Genomic DNA, 17,841 nt, shown 5'->3' with positions numbered 1-17,841 from the left:
GTTCATCAAACGATAATTTGGCCTAAAAAACAAATCTAAATGTATAGTAGATTGAAGGCCAATAAAGCCCAAAGCCAATAAATTAGACCCTAAACCAACTAATACAAAATTCAAACGGTCATAGATAACTTTATAAATAGGTGTGCTCTCTCCATTCTAAAGTTTCATACACGTTAGAAACTCATAATAATGAAAAAGAAATGTTAGAAGATCTTGAAACTCTTAAAGAGTGAACAACTCTTTGAAACTCTTGATAATCAAAGTTATTTTTCAGAACAAAAATACTTTTAAAGTCATACTACTTCAAGACATGAATCTTTCAAATGTCGGAAGACTTAGGAAACTAAAGTCTATTTGAAGACTTAAAGATTTTTCGGACAAGTTGAAGGATTGAAGCACCCAAGAATTTTAAGATTTTGATCAATTCTTGAACAATATCAAGAAATCAAGGATCAATACAATTACAAGATCAGCAAGCCAAGATTCAACTCAAAATTCAAGAATAACAAGAAATGGGTTGATCAAACAAGATTACAAGGCTAATTCTACTTAATAATAAGAACTCTATTCCTAGAGGTTTGATATGAACTAGGATGCCCCTGTGTTACCCTCAGAACCATTCACTCGTTCCATAGCCAAGAAACTAGAGTTAGCATTAAATTCTCACTGTCAAGAAGAGTACAATCAATTCAGAGGATTCGAGCAACAAAAATTTATCAAAATATTTATAATTGGAGCCAGTTGACGCAACATAATGAAAACAATTGACCTTTGACATCTCATGACTTTAATATTGCTTTATAAGGCTTTGATTTGGATTTGAGGACGAATCCTCCAAAGAAGGAGAGGATGATATGAACCTACTAATTAAACATATAAAAATTATTAATTAGATTTTAATTTAATAATTGTGATGTAATTTCAATATTTTTAAGTTTTATCTTTTTTAATAACATTCGAGTAGGGTTAATTTAGTCTTTTAACAATGCATTCAAATTTTATTGGGAGGTTAAGTTTTGCCTTTAGATTGTCTAAATTAGTTTATGACAATTGAAGATTTAGGGCTTTTCTATGAATAGAAATTTTCTAGTAGATCACATAGTCCATTTGCTTTTTTTTCTTTTGCAACTCTTGAATCAAGGTTGCATGGCCAAGAACATTCTTAATCACCTTGCTTGTGGTGTGTTTAAACTTGGAGTGAGGAACTAATTCTCCTTATCTCTTGGGTCTTCTCGAACAAAGGGCGTAATCCAAATCTAACCTTGGGTTGTTATCAAATTGATTTGAGGATTTTAGGATTTGTGACATTAGGGGTTCACCAATTGGGTTTCTAATTTTTAAATCATGGAGTTTTCGTATCATTTGGTATCAGAATATAGGTATATATTAATTGCTTTGTTGATTGAGTCTAGAAAGTCAATCCACAGAAGAATTCATCTAATTTGCTGTACAAAGTCTAAGTATAATTTATTAATCTTATTTTTGAATATATGCTGCAAGTGAAGCAAAACAAAATTACAATATAAGATCTTCTTAACCTGATCAACACATTTAAATATTTATTAATCACTTAGAAAAGAATTTGTATTCAAAGTTGACAAAAAACCCAAGTCTTTCAATAGGCAAAGATAGTATTTTCAATATTATAGTTGTTTGTGTTCCCTTTAGCATAGCACCTTCACTCATCGCTTTTGGTTATTTGAGAAAAACTACATTTTCTCTTATTACTGAAATTCCAAACTAAAGAGAGCTAATTATAAATGGAAACAACGTCTAAAAAAAAAGAATAATTAAAATTAAAAATAATAACCAAGACACCTATACAGTACAAAATCTACACTTTTTAATCACAACTTGCAATCTTCCTAACATTTAAAAAGAGGCTGAACTAAGATAAACATCTAATCTAAACCTTCATTGATCGCCTGAGAAAGATGGATGGGAATCTTATATTGGTACAAGCAACACACTTTTTCAATTGAGGTTTAGATGCAAAACAGGTAATATAGTTTAACACTATTTCGTCAAAGTTAGTCATTAAAATCAAACCAACCGTAAAACAGAAAAAGAATGTAAATACTATTAACTAGGAATGAAATAGGGTAAGATAAAAACAAGTATTAAGAACTAAACAAAGCATAAGAAAAGTAATCACCTGTTGGCAATTTTTTCACAAATCTTACCTTTGTAAAATTGATTCTTGAGCATGGAAGCCTTTGAGTAAGCTCTGCCTCATGGTTCTCATACTTTTTTGTCGTCGGTGTGGCTTTTTCAGTGGCGTTGTATGCCTACCACGACACTTGTTGGCGAGCTAAGGATGATGTCAACAAGTTCTTCAACAGCAGTTCAATCTTCGAAACTACTGTTTGTTTTGAGCCTACAATTCCACCCATGACAACACAGAACTTTCAATTGAGATTTAAATCAAAAGTTAACTTCAATAACTTAACTTGCACAATTCTTCCAAATAAATTCAGATTATCTCAAGTGTTGTAAGTCACTAAAGGTATAATTACACCAATTTAAGATACTCATCAGTTTTTATCTCTTGTTCATCCCGAGCAAGAAAAACAAAAATATTCTCAACACTGATTTAAAATTTCAAACTACAAGGATCCTGTACTTCCAGTTCTATATCTATATAGAGCACAAAATACATTGGGACAATTGCATTACATTGTCGCAATCTACAAATCAAAAATCAAGAAATAAAAATACAGAAAGAAAATTAAATCAAAATTCCTTCCAAGCAAACATGAATTGCATTACACACAACAAACTGGGTTCAAAGAGCAATACCAGCAACACTTGGAACCCCAATTTTGAAGAGGAAGAAAAGAAAGTTCACTCTCCTTTTCCTCTCCCCTCCCCGACACCACTCATCTCAATTTTCTGGCAAGACGACCATCGATTTTAGTTCTCCAGCAAGTGTGTTTTCAGACTCTTCCCGTTTTGGACGCTTGACTCTTAACCAGAGATGGAAGTGGAAAGCTTGCTTTTCAACATTTGGTAAGAAGGTGGATCATTTCAAGTGGAAGATGTAGAAGTCAGCATATTCCTATCACTATCAATCCCCCAGCTTAGATGGTTTCATGAAGCCATTTCAGAATTGAACCAAAAACCAAAAGATAGATTCTTTTTTTCAAAAAAGCCATTTCACCATGCAGTACCTCTGTCAGTCAACATAAAAACAGCACACTGAACTATCTGATCCTCAGGGCATTTCATGTATCGGAATATAGTCTCCAAAGACGATAACCACAACTGAGCCCTGGTGGGGTCCTCCAAAGACCCATCGAATGTCGTGGGATTATACTTCCTGAAATCCCTCAGGTGCTTAGCCTCTGCTGACAACTGATCCGGCACAACCTGGGGCGCAACTGGTACTGGAGCCGGAGCTGGAGCAGGAGCTGGTGCTGGAGCTGGCGGGGCAGGCTGCTGTTACTCCCGCATCTGCATAATCAAATCTCTAAACCTCTGCTCCATGGCAGCTAGATCCGCATGAGTAACTGGCGCAGCCGGGTCAGTGGCTTGGGCTACATGCTGCACCTCAGGCTGAACGCGTCCTGCTCCCCTTCCTCGGCCTCCTCGGCCACCCCTACGTGCACCTCTCCTTGGCGGCATTTCCCTAACAACCACCAATGATCCCTTTAGTCATAAATGGTAATTAACTTCGCAGTTCAACTTAGGTAAGGTAATGCATATAGAGTTATACATATAATTTCATGAGAGCGTACCTGACGAGTGGCAAAGATCGTTTTAGCCATAAGGACACAAAACACAGACTCACATTATAAGTCAGTCTACAGAACCTAAAACTTAGGCTCTGATACCAACTGTAACGACCCAACTTTCCGGACTAAGCTGAGGTCACTACTCAGTACTAAGACTCGACCATACAACACAAAAATTTATAACAGACCGGTTACGATTTCTTAAAACGTTAGAAATATTGCAAAAAAAAAACAATATCGGGCCCTATTTTAAATCACAGTCACAAAAGTTTCAAATAAAAACTCAGGTCATCAACTCAAAATCACAAAGGTAAATATTCTAACAAAATACATCAGCGGAAGCAATAAGAAAATCAGACGCGTCCATATGGCCTTCACGCATCCTTCCTGCCCCTCGTCGGTCTGCCCCTCGCTGTGCCCTTACCTGAAACGTTTAAGAAGAGAAAAGGGTGAGTATAAACATACCCAGTAAGGGACCCACTACTGGGCCCGTTAGGGAACAACAGTTAACTTCCTATTCAGGGGTACCCTACATAACAGTCTAGTGGTTCCGTAGAACGCACACATCAGTTTAGTGCTCTCGAAGGATGCACACATCAGTCTAGTGCTCCCGAAGGATGCACACATCAGTCTAGTGCTCCCGAAGGATGCACATGTCAGTCTAGTGCTCCCGAAGGATGCACATGTCAGTCTAGTGCTCCCGAAGGATGCACATGTCAGTCTAGTGCTCCCGAAGGATGCACATATCCGTAAGGCACACTACCCCATAGATGAAGCTAACCGTTACCCCTCAGTCCATACTAAACCGTCTAACACAGTCATACCCCAACGACATTCATATTACAGTTCCGCCATAGGCTTTGCCAGTCAGATAGTATAGGTTTAAACAACTACACCGCAGTTTCTATACGCATTTCCAATTCGCACACCATTAATAACCCCTAGACCCAGTCAACTAATCAATCAAAATCGGACTCACCGTCCTTCCCCGACCAAACTCCGTGATAAATGTTCAGACCAATGACTACCACGTACCTAATCGTAAACTTCAGGGTCCATCGACATAAAACCCCAATCTACAACGTAGCCCATTAACATAACCACCCTATACCAAACACCCAGCATCGGGGTTTATCCGCAAGCAACTCCTTACACCCGATAGCACACAAGCTACAACTAGCGGTCGCGTTACCTTTACATCAGACAAGAGTATAGCAACAATACTTAAAAGTCAAACACACATACTTTTATTCGGTACAGTTACTAACGTGTAATCCCCTGTGGATTACTACGTTTCCAGCCTCGATCCGAGGTCCAGTAGTAGAAAAACCCTTACCTGAAACTTGGTTATGCCCCTCGATCGAGTCCACGCTCAACGGATCCACCTGAACGAACACAAGGGTTTTTAAACGATGATACTAGTAGAAGTCATTTTACTTGGCCCAAAGCAACAACCGTTGACTTACCCAAGGAAAAGAAAGCTATCTCCAAACAAGCCTGCCGCAGAACCCGAGAACTTAAACGTCAACTCCTTAATACCTTCAAGGGATGAAAGATAGGACCAAAGCTTATTCCAATATTCAACTCGAATCGGATATAGCAACATTATGGAAAATCATCAAAACAATCCTTACCGAAGACTCACCGTGACCCGGAGTGGAGGAAGGAAGGCTTAGGTGGCTCGGTGAACAGGGAGCTCGGCTTGGCTTGGAGGTGTCCAGCTCGGCTTGGCTCGGCTGGTGGCTTGGGTTTGCCAGCTCGCAGCTCGGCTCGGCTTGGATCAGTTTACAGCTCGGCTCGGCTCGGCTCAGCTCGGCTCTCGGCTCGGCTCGGCTCGGCTCGGTCCTCGGCTCGACTCGGCTCGGCTCGGCTCAGCTCGGTCCTCGGCTCAACTCGGTCCTTGACTTGGCTCGGCTCGGGTATGGGTGGTGGCTCGGCTAGCTCGGGTCGGGTCGGGATTGCAGCGTGAAACGGGGCAACCACGAGCGACGGATCTCCGACGTTCAACGACCGTGAAGAATCACAGCTTGGAGGCGTTCGACGACCGGCCTTGCTCCAATGCGGCTGACGATCGAAGGAGGGGCGCACGCCGGTGGCTGGCGTCGTGAGCCCGAGAGGAGATCAGAAACGGACGGGGCCGCGGTGGTCGGACATTGAAGCTGGAGAGTTCGACGATGTAGACGGAGACGGACGACCACCACAGAGAAGGAGATGGAGATGTGCGCGAACGGAAGGAAAAAGAAAAGAAAAGCGGGCGGCGGCGAGCGATGTAGGAAGAAGAAGAAGAAGAAGAAGGAGGAGGAGCGGCTGGGGGGGTGTCGCGCGGCTAGGGTTATTTTTTTTAAAAAAAATTCTTATTATATATATATATATATATTAAATGAAATAATAATAATAATAATAATATTTAATAATAATAATAATAATAATAATAATAATATAATTAATAATAATATTAATTAATAATAATGTAATAATAATATTAAATAATAATAATAATATTAAATAATAGTAATAATAATAATAATAATAATAAATAATAATAATAATATAATTAATATCATATTATTATTATAGCAATTTACAAAACATTAAATTCAAAAAAAATTTCGTATTCCCACAAAAAGATAAAATTTACCTCGAAAATTCGGGGCGTTACAATTTTCGATAGGGTTTTATCTACCTGCCCATTGTAACCTAGAAAATTTTTAAAAAATCCATTAACATCTTGTTCTTTGATGCTTAAAAAAGAAAACTATATTCAGATCTCACCGAAACCTAAAAACAGAGACTCCCCATGAACTTTCTTCTCGCTGATGGTTAAAGATTCAAGAGGAAAGTTCAGCTCATGTTTTTCAGAAAAGAGAGGTTATGACGGTCCTTAGAGCTCTTGGAAGTAAGCCAAAGGTCGCACATCCTCTTGGCTGAAAAGTAGTATTCAAACTTCGCCAATTGTAAGCCCTGACAAGGAAGCCCAAGAATCGCAGGTCACTGAAGAGTCACTTTTAAAGAGGAGAGAAAAAAAAAAGGGCTTCAAAAGTGAAAGGAAAATTGTAGAGGAAATCAACGAGAAGCTTTTAAAGAGGAAAAAGAATATTAAGGTCGAGGATTCTTTATTGCTAATTAGAATTCCAAGTTTTAGTATAGGTGGAAAGGTAAGTTAGATGAAGACAACACTTTTGCCGTTTATTCTTCCTTCCTTTGGCAAGTTACTTCTCTCTGCTTCGTCATAGCCTTTAGCCTTTATTCCCATTGTTGGTTGTGTGCCCACCAAAATCCCTTCTAAAAGAACTTCTACTTCCAACTCTTCCTCCACTGGTCTTTTCTTCGTCTTCCTCTGATCCTTGACCAAATCTGGGACAAAGGCTAGGTCTAAAAATACCAAAATCAAGGGTTCTCCCACATCCCTTCAAGACTTCCCCAAAAGCATTTTGTTATAAGGAAAAGGGTAAAGGACACCTTAAAAAAATGTTTACCAAGGACAAATTGATTCTGGATATATTTTAGAGGCAAATTGTGTCCTTGTTCAATCCCATTCTCAATGAAACAGGCCAGATCCTTAGAATTCCGTTTATCCTCATTTTAAATAATGTAATTCAAAGGTAAATTTTTTTAGAGCTTCTCATGTGAAAACTCCATTTTCTTCATTGAAAAAGAAGTGTATGAGACTTAGACTCTCCTTTTAGTATGAGCAACGAGGAAAGCGAACATATGCCAAAGTTAGTAGAGAAGAATGATTAGTTGATTAAGGATACTTTAGAATCTAATCTTAATACCTTCAGACAGATGGGCATTTAATTAATGAGAAACAAGCCTCTTTATTTCCCTCACAAGCTCAATACTGTTAAATTTCAAATCACTTGAAGTCAATTGTTGAGAAATGCTGAATTATTTTGGTTTGAATACAGATTTTAGAATAGTTCTTTTTTCAGAAAATTATTTTTTAAGTCATTTATAGTGGATCACGAGAGATTCGTTAAATACTTCTTTTATTTTGACCTTTAATGTACTCCTGAAATTTTTTGGTTCGAGTCACTCACCCATGATTTAAGGACTACTTAGAAGGTATATTTTTTAATTCTCAACTTGAAGCTGCATGGATGTTTTCTCTCCCTTGGTGTTTCCCTCGTATCCATTTTGAAGTTTTTAGGCTGCATTAATCTTCAAGTGTTTTTGGGCTTCTTGTTCAAAGATTTTACTTTTGCTTTGTTCTTATTTTTCTATTGTTTTGCTCAGGATTTTGTTTGTGTTGTCATATTGGTCCATCCGTTTCTACATTTGTTTGCAATCTTTCTTTTCGCTCTTAATATAATTCTCTTGTACTTTGAGTATTGGTCTCTTTTATTTATACATTAATAAAGACACTCGTATTCGTATAAGAAAAAGAGCAATACTAGACAAAATCGAGAACAAAAGCTAATAGAATAATAGAGTCAAAGGGGTCGTACTTGAAACGTGCCCAATAGTGACATTGATTTAACCTTTTAGGACCCTGTTTTTGAATTCTACTACGGAAAGAATTCTAAGCCAAGGCAAAACACAATGCCAAGTCGAAGCACCACAACAATCTGTTTGAACCTCAACATTACAGTACCATCATAGAGAATTCAAGTACATTCAAATTATACTTCCCCCACCCCATAAGAACTTAAGTTTAAAACCTCTTGGTTTGAACTTCCAACATTAAGAAGAAAAAATATACAAAATTAAATTTACAAAAAAGATGGTGATCGGTATATGCATCTCCATTGAAACCTAACGTTCTTATGTCAACGATGTTCAGTGATATGTGGTCATCTAGTCACTTGTCTATGAAACCTCCCGACCAAATGCAAAACATGCAAAAATCCAACATACAAGCGAGAAATGAAGGCCTGCCATGAAAGTTTAGGACTTAGGACTTAGGCCTTAACTTAACGTTGACAGCTAATGTGATAGACACTAATGTGATAGACAAAATTGAGAAGTCATGCACAAAGTAGAATTGTTAAAGGTAAGGCAGTTGCTTTTATTTTTTAAAGGAAACCATTTCTTTATTAATATATAAATAATGAGACAGAAGCGCATAGTATAAAAGGATTATATAATGAGTATAGAAACCAAAGATCAAAAGAAGCACCTAGACATTTCAACTAGGGTTGACACCTCCTTAGCAGCCTCGTCATAAGCAAATGAGCTAAAATAAACAAAAAACAAATATGTAATGTTCAGAAGCAAAAAGCTAGAGCAAACACTAACAACTCAAAATAAATACAAATAAAAAGATTAAACATCCATCTAAGAAAATGGTTTATGCACATTTCTACTAAAAAATTAAGGCATTGAGTGAATTGACTTTCTAGAACTTAAATAAGTGATCCAAAGTGCAAATAAAGTATTCTTAAGCACTTTGAAAGTCAATACAAATATACTCTAAACCAGTTGTTTGAAGTTAGCTTCCAAATTCTACAGTAAAAGAAGTATATCATTACCAAGTAATGAAGGTGTGATTCTTAGCAACTAAGTTTTCTTACAAATTAGAAGTTTTAAACTTAGAATACTATTCCAAGCGAATAATCTTGAATATTTGAACGTACTCTACCAACTCTACACAAACACAACAATGTAAAACACATTAACTACTTTCCCTTTTATACTTGCACACCATTATATATCAAATAAAAATATTAGAAGGGAAAAATGGAAAAATGAGACCAATAACGATAAAGTTGTTGGGTTTTATGTCCTAAAACAAAACTTGTAGATAGTAAATATAATCCACTGACCGTTAATAATAAAATGTTATATTATTAGTTTTGTCTTAATAACCTAAATTCAAAAAACTAACATCTTAAACTATTTGATGAGTCTTGAACAATATGTAGAGACATACATGGATCAATGTTTGAGATACAACTTAAAGGGTCTATAGTATATGGATAAGACTGAGTACCTTATCCTAGTAACACTATGGATACGACTTATTTTATATTTGATACAAAAGCAATGATCCAACTCGTTCATGTAGGTGACATGTGAGTAAGGGTATCCTATGCAATTAGTTTGCATAAGACTGGACCACGAAATAGAAACCACTAGATGTAACTCCATTAACTAGTTATGTTTCTATTTCATTAGGATGACCTAGGTAACTTAGTATTAATCTTAAGTGTGTTATGAACACCTGCTCACGATGGATTGTCCTTTGATTTGTATGGGTGAGAGTCACCAGATTGCCAACTCAATATGCTTATCATTTTGAGGACAAAACTAAATGGGGAGCTAGGAACACAATCACATAAGATGGAATTCACTCATTCTTGGCTTTATGGTAAGTAGATGAGTGTTTCCTTAAATAGTGTTTTCGGGACTTGAATAAAAGGCACTACCCTCTCTATGGTACAAGAGGGGTTTCTGTTTAGTAGTTGGACCATAAATAGGTTGTTCATTAGAGGAGCACCGATATTTAAGGACTAGAAGTAACCTAAGGGTAGCAGTAATTTGACCCAGCTGGTGTTACGAACATTCGTGAATGACTAACTTACTCATATTGGTCTATATCCATGGACACAGAAATATATCTACAGCAAGAAGAGTTTAGTTGTAAGTCTTTAGTGGAGGTGTACACACAGTTAACGAATACTAATTAATGTGGTTAATGAGTTTAGCCAATTAATCTCATATCGTTGTAGCTTCTGATTTGTAGGTCCATTAGGTCCTCTTCCTAGCTTGTAAAGGGTAATGAGATTTATCTGTATTGGTTGTATTTTGAAATGTTCAAATTTACATTAAGAATTAATATAATGTATGGTGATACATTATAATATAAAATTTATATTTTAATTAAACTTTATTATATAAATTTAATTTTGCATATGATTTAAAATTAATTTATGAGAGAATAAAATATTTGAACGAGTTCAAATATTAATTTAATGTGAATTAGATTCATACTAAAACTATAGGTTAAAGTGTAATGCATATATGATACACATTATAGATTATGAGAGAAATTTATATTTAAATATGATTCAAATTTGGATTAAATTAAATATACGATATTTAATTTAGAAATTAATTAATAGAAAATTTTCATGGATATAACAAAAGTATAAACTATTTACGGCCCATATAATAAGCCCATTAAGGAAAATTATTTTTTTAGAATTCCTTATTTGCCCTTACTCTTTTATAACGATTTTTCAAATCTGATAGATCTTCTTCCCGATTTTTTCACGATCGTCGTTTCCGAGTTATTCATGTCATCTTTTATATATCTTTCTTTGATCATTCTTTGCATTTTTCGTAATTTTTGACAACATTCGCTTTCATACTCATCATCTTTGATAACATCGTTTCTCTTCTTGTCATCTTGGACAATCAAAATTGTCTATATTGCTATCTTAATATCGTCTTAGTGATTTTGTTTTCGGTGAGTATTCTAAATATTGTTTTTGTTTGAACTATTTAGTTGATTATAAAATTTCGTTCAAAATTATATATTTCGGTGTCAAGATAGAATGTTTAGAATATGTAGGTATTAATCTAAGACGTCCTGTATTTCCTTGTGAAGATCGTTGAAGATTTTGATGATTGTTTACGTTGAACTAAGAATTTATATTTAAGTATGAATGTTGTTTTTGTTTTTTTGTTGTTTGTAAGAATTTAAAGTTTTTTTTTTCGTTTAGAACTTTTAAGAAATATTGTAAGAATTGTGTATTTCATTATGAAGATCGATAGTTTAAAGTTTTTCACAATAATTTTCATTGAATTACTTGATCGTTTACCTCTATCAACATCATCATTTATCAATATAGAGATGATTTTTTTGCTATATGAACATGATCATTCATCTTTATGAACACGAAAATTTTCAATATTTTGTATGATCAGCATCTTTAAACGATCGTGTATCTAAGTCAAAATAATGGTTTAAACGATCAATGTCTTTAAACGGTTGTTTAGTTTATTCTATACGATGGTTTAATTTATTTTATACGATTGTCTATTGTTGTTAAATGATCATTTAGTATTTATTATCTTTTTTGCACGATCGTTTATTTATTTTTTGCATTGTGTTTATTTTTATTGTTTAGTACATTTTATTCTCTTATTCTGTGATAGATATCTATCTAATTTTTCCTTTCACCATTAAATATTTAATTAAATTTTCCTTTTTTCCAGATTAGAATGTAGATTACGAGGATATAGATTCAGACCTGTTTGGATGTGAGAAGGATTATGATAGATCGAGACAATTCTGTTGAAGTAGTTACGATGATATAAACGATTGACGAGGAAGATGATGGATGAAAAAGTAGTGAAGAAGATAAAAGATTGTAAAGAAAATAAAAAGTCTGAGCAAGTTCCTTCAGCTTTTTATAGCGCCTTGATTTTGATGGTATTTTTGTAATTATGAGTTATTGGAGCTAGTTTCTCTAAATGATCGTTTATACTAACATATACGATCGTTAAAGCTACTCTACATGATCGTCTATGTCTAAACTTTTTTGCCATCATTTTCTGTTTATTACTTTATTGTTTATATATATGGTTATGTACAAGTTCGTGTATGATGATTGTTTTCGATCGTTTATACTTTCATACTTGATCAGAAGCACATACGAGATAATCATTAAAGATAATCTATTTGATTGTTTATATCTAAAGTCTTTTGTTATTCTTTAGAGTTTATTTTTTGATTGTTTACATATTTGTTAATCTACAAGATCGTGTATCAATTATATATTATTCTACACGATGGCGTCTAATAATTGTTTATTAACATTAATCGGGCACGCGCGGACGATTAATCATGCGTTTATTGAGGTATTTTTGGTATTTCGCATTGTAGGCCTGTGGGCTTTTTTGTTTTATGAAATTGTTCTATAAAGTGTAAATAATTTGCCCCTTTGTTATATTATTGAAAAGACCCCTTAATTGGATAATTAATTAATAGTTTAGTTTAATTTTATTTAATTAAACTTGATTAAATTAAATTAATTAAATTAAAACTAAAGGTTATGTGAGAGATATTCATTTAAATATGATTTAAATGAAGTATTAATTAAATATGATTTAATTAACTAATTAATTTAATTTAATTAATTAATTAAATATTATTTTAATTAAATTTAGCTTATTTTTAGTAAATTAAATTAATAGCTCTCTTAAGTAAGGGTGTTATTTAAGGAACATGGGTGGTTTTCCCACATATTCCAGAATCTCTCCAACTCCCTCTTTCTTTAGGATGAATAAGAGTTCCTAAAGAAGAGAAAGGTAAGGTACAAATGTGATAGAAGCATTTAATTTTCTGCGTACCCTAATTCTTTAAGGAATAAAATTTCTATCTGAAAATATTCTCTTCCGTTTCTAGTTCCCACAAATCAAGATCTCTAGCTTAGAGAATAGGAAGATCTCCAAGTGGTGGTACTCCAATAATTTGGTGTTTGGCAAATCCAAAGTCGTCAACGAGAGTAAGTGTTCTTCCTCTTCTATGTATGTAATTTTTAGCATGCTTAGCCTTATAATAAAAATTAGTTTCTGTATAATTTTTGCCAATGTATTTGGTATTTTTAACTTCCCTATTAAATTAGGTTTATGGTATTGGTTAGTTTTCCACTATGCAAAGGCTCTCATCCCTTCAAAAGTATCATAAACATTAATTGAAGAGAGAGATTGAAAAACAAAATCCAAATGTTCCCAAAGTCATATTGTAAACTCTGAATCCTAAAGAAACTTAAGTCCTTTGAAGAGCTTGGAGGGATAAGTGTTTATTGGAGTTAATAAGAGATTCAAAAGTGTCATTAGAAGTATGTCATGGGTATTGAAAAAAGAGAAAAATTTGGCTAAGTGTCAAGGACTTGTGTATTAGGCATTAAGAGGTTATTAGACGTTTTAGACATAGGTACGCGACCAAGGCTTGTGTGGGTAGCTAAGTAAGTGTCTCCAAAAGGGAATCTTGGGGCAACATTTTGAGATCTCGATCGAGATTTGAGATAGAAGGTTGACCTCGGGGTAAAACTCAGTCTTGCTCGGTCGAGAGGAAAGACATAATGCTTTTTACATAAGGATCTTGTGCAATAGTGTGGAACCTTTGGCAAGATTGAAGACAAAAGTAAAAACTCAAGGTCATCTCGGTGCTGGTTTGACTAACATTAAAGATAAAAAGCTTAAAAAGTACAATCTCGGGCAATCTTGAGCTCGAGTCCAATCGAGATTGAAGGTAATAAAGAAATTTTGAAGGATCTCAGGGATATCTCAGGGTTATGTTGACCGAGACTGGAAACAGAAAAGGATTTAATTGAAGAGCTCGAGATGATCTTGGACCTATTCCGACTGAGAGTATTATAATTTAACTATTTGATGGAGTTGGAACCAGGAGTATGGACATGCAAAGACTTAAATTGCAACCAAGTAGGAGGTGGATTAAGGAAATTAAGGAAGCTGAAGGTGTCATTTCAAATTCATGCAAGGATTTACTATAAATAGGCAACTTCAAATAGAAATTCTCATAATCCACTTGTGTGTTTTACCTCAAATTACTTTCAAAAGATCATAAATTAAGTCTGGTTATAACTGAAGGGCTTTCAGACGAATTTGTTGCAAGGAGGAGTGCGTTTAAGCTAAGAAAAGGTGGAAATGTCACTTTCATGGAGAAATTGAGCAAGGTTCAGTTTTTTAAAGCCACAGAACGTGTCTTGTGGAATTTTAAGATGATATTTTGTGGTAAGAAAGTTAAGAAAATTCTAAGAAAATTTGTAGAAGAAAGTTTTCCATTTCGAGGTTTATTTATAAGCATTGAAAGTCGAGTGTTAAAATATGAAAATTTCACAGTTTTCGGCCAAGGGGCTGAGTGGTCGAGCATCACCATGTGGAAGGATTGGATGTGCGCGTGCCAAAAGGGGTCAAGGAGAATTTGGAAGGAATTCTAAGCCAAGGATCAAACCAAGTGTTGTGAGTGAAAAATGAATTTATTAAGTAATTTCAAATTATGTTCTTAAAGTTGTTGTTTAAAGTTATGTTTGAACTAAATGATCTAATTTATGAATGATGTTCAAAGCATGTTATTTTATCAATGTATTCATTCAAATATGTTTACTGTCAAATGTTTAAGGCTTATATGAAAATGAGTTTATCACGGCAAGACTATGTTTGAAAGTTTTGTTTTATGCAAAATGATTCTTAAATGGTTGGAACCATATGATTTTATAAATGTTTTATCGAATCCAAGATGTCTCAAATAGTTCTTAGTGGGATAGGACAAGGGGTGCCAAGAAATTTGACATGACACTTATCTCTAAGATTAGAGCTAGGGACACCTACCTCCTTAGAACAGGGATTGGCAATGCCTATCTGAAATTTGGAGTGCGCATTTAGTAACTTCTACCTCCTCCCAAGAGTAGATACTTTTGATTCAAATACGAAAAATAAGGATTTAAGTTACTGTTTCCTAAATGTTTACTTAAAGTATTTATGTTGTCATGATGTTTAGTGTTAAAATGATTTTTAAAATGTTGTCTAAAAAGGTTTATGAAAAGTTATTTAAAAAACCTATCACTCGTTGAGCTCATTTAGCTCACTCTTTAAAATGTTTTCCACTCTCAAGGTACAAATTGTGTTGCTCGGAGTGCTAGACTTAATGTTGCTAGGCCAATTTGATTTTAGTTATTTAAAGAGTTGTTAAGTTATAATGAGTGATTTTAAAAGAAATTGTGGGTAATTTTATGATTTCATTGTCAAATGACTTTTATAAGAATATTAAAGGTTATGAAAATTGTTTAATAAAAGGGGTTGCACTACAATTTTTGTTTAAACTTTGTCTCTTAGCTTCCGTTTGCATTTCATTTAAGATTAAAGGCCAAAGGTCAGTTGGTATCATTCAGAAGGGGAGCGATATGGTTTACTTCATGTTATCTCTAGAATCTAGAGTAGGTGATCTAGGAGGGGTGTGACATCAAGGCCTATAGGGTATCAAGGTGTTTCAATTGTATCAAAAGATATCGAGTGTATTAAAGAGTATCATGGTGCATCAAGTGTATCAAGGTCCAAAGGTTATCAAGAAGTATCGAATGTATATCAAGTGTATCAAGGAGTTTCAGGTGTGTATCAAATGTATTAGGTGCATCAAATGTATCAGGTGCATCAAATGTATATGAGTAACGAGGACATTTATGGCTACTCACATGATATTTCTAAAGAAATTTGATTCATGGAGTTGAACTTGTGTTGATGTTGTGCTTGTGTTGATTTGATGCAATGTACTGTTGTTTGATCTCTAGAATTTGATCCTCAGATTCTTTTTCGGTTGGATGCTTACGCTTGATTTGAGGAAGCGGAGCACGTGATGTTCTTGTAGTTGGAGTCTTGGAAGAAAGCTTGTATCTTCAAAGGAGTTTCAATCTTCGAGGGGGATTGACTTCAAGAGTTGGGAGTCCTTTAGCTCTTGGGAGAATCCTCTCTAGACCTTCCAAAGTAAAAAATTTTCAATCCTTACAAATGAAAAGAATTCCTCTATTCATAGAGTTCTCTGGTGGACCTTTATGGACATGGGCTTAGTCGGTCCATGGACTAGACCCATGGACTCAACCACATGAGTTTGGGTCATATTTAGCCTTTGGGCTAAATTAAGTTTATTTTTAGGTTCAATTGAATTTTAGTCCAAGTAAATAATATTTGAATGGATCAAAATAATTAATTTAATCCAACAATCATACTAAAAGACATGAGGCATCATCCGGATTGGTCGATTTATATGTTTAATTTTAATTTGGGACAGATGCCAATTTTTTATTAATCTCAAATCAAATTATTTTAGTAAATGACGTGACAATTTGTGATTGGTTCCAAAATTTCTTATTTAACAAATTCCCCCATTTCGAGATTCATGCACCTCTATGGGTAGGTGAATCTCGAAAATGATAAATTTGAAGTCAAATAGAAGCATTTTTTTTCCTCAACTAGACATATCAAATTAATCAAACTATGAATTTAGTACATGAGTTTGATTTAAATTTGTAATAAGGATTGGAATATGATCAAACCTTAATTTGAGAAAAGTTCAAGATTTTATCCTTAGCTTACTTTGATTTGAGCATAAAAATTTAAATTTGACTTTTTTTATAAAATTTAGAACTAACTAAATTTTAATTTGAGATAAGGATGAGGTTTCTACCATATCCTAATTTGTCTTGAGGATGCACCAAGAATTTGGAATAACTAATTTTAATTTTGAGATAAATAGGAGACTTCAATCTTGGGATAAAGTTAGATTAATGCCTCCGATTTAAATTTGAGATAAAAATAGAGGTCATATATGCAAGTTAATTTGATTTGGATTTTGAACCCAAATTTTAATTTTAAAATTGAGAGTAAAATCTGAATTTGAAATATTTAAATATGTTTAATTATCTCAAAAAGTGGAATTCGAAATTAATCTCAGAATAAAATAAGGAAATTATTGTAAATGTAACAAAACACCAAACTATTTACGGTCTGTGTAACAAAGTCCATAAAATTAGCCATTTTTTAAATATTCCAAGTTTGTCCTTCCATATTTCTTTCTTCCGTGATTCGTCTTCCTCCTCTATTTCGTCTTCTTCGTTCTTCCGTGAGATTTCGTATTTCTTCTTTCCTCTTTTTCTTTTCTGCGATTTATTTCCAATCTTTCTTATTTTTCAATTCTTTATTTACATAGTTTAATCTTTCAATCGTTTTTCTTTTCCTTTTTTTTTTGCTTCTATTTCTTTCCATCGCCTTTCTACTTTTCTTTTTTTTTTACGCGTTTGCATTTGGGTAACCAAATCTAAACGACTTTGTACAAGACTATGTAAACAAAATAGCAAAATCTAATGTGTATAAGACTGTGTACAAAAAATAAAAGAAGAAAAATCTAGAAGATTGTGTATAAAGAATCTTGAAAAAAATCATTTAGATTGGAGTAGCCAAATGTAAACGATCGTGTAAAAAAAGTAAACGATTCTGTAAAAAAAATAAAAGATTGTGTATAAAGAATCTTGAAAAAAAATCATTTAGATTGGAGTAGCCAAATGTAAACGATTGTTATAAAAAGTAAACGATCGTGTATAAAAAATCTTGAAAAGAATTCATTTGGATTGGAGTAGCAAAA

The 17,841-nt window shown here is 34.1% G+C and overlaps 1 long non-coding RNA gene across 1 annotated transcript; it reads right to left on the bottom strand.

Annotated features, from left to right (window-relative positions):
- Positions 1 to 4,119: 4,119 nt before the first annotated feature.
- Positions 4,120 to 5,274, bottom strand: LOC127149066 (uncharacterized). Its single transcript, XR_007820314.1, has 3 exons — positions 5,201 to 5,274; positions 5,071 to 5,119; positions 4,120 to 4,158 (listed from the first exon to the last, which is right to left on the bottom strand). It is a non-coding gene; the product is annotated as an uncharacterized LOC127149066 (long non-coding RNA).
- Positions 5,275 to 17,841: the final 12,567 nt, after the last annotated feature.

Source organism: Cucumis melo, chromosome 4 (genome assembly GCF_025177605.1).
Source record: "Cucumis melo cultivar AY chromosome 4, USDA_Cmelo_AY_1.0, whole genome shotgun sequence".
Lineage (NCBI taxonomy): Eukaryota > Viridiplantae > Streptophyta > Magnoliopsida > Cucurbitales > Cucurbitaceae > Cucumis > Cucumis melo.
Note: the sequence above shows the minus strand (reverse complement) of the source record. Positions and strands in the feature narration are given on the sequence as shown.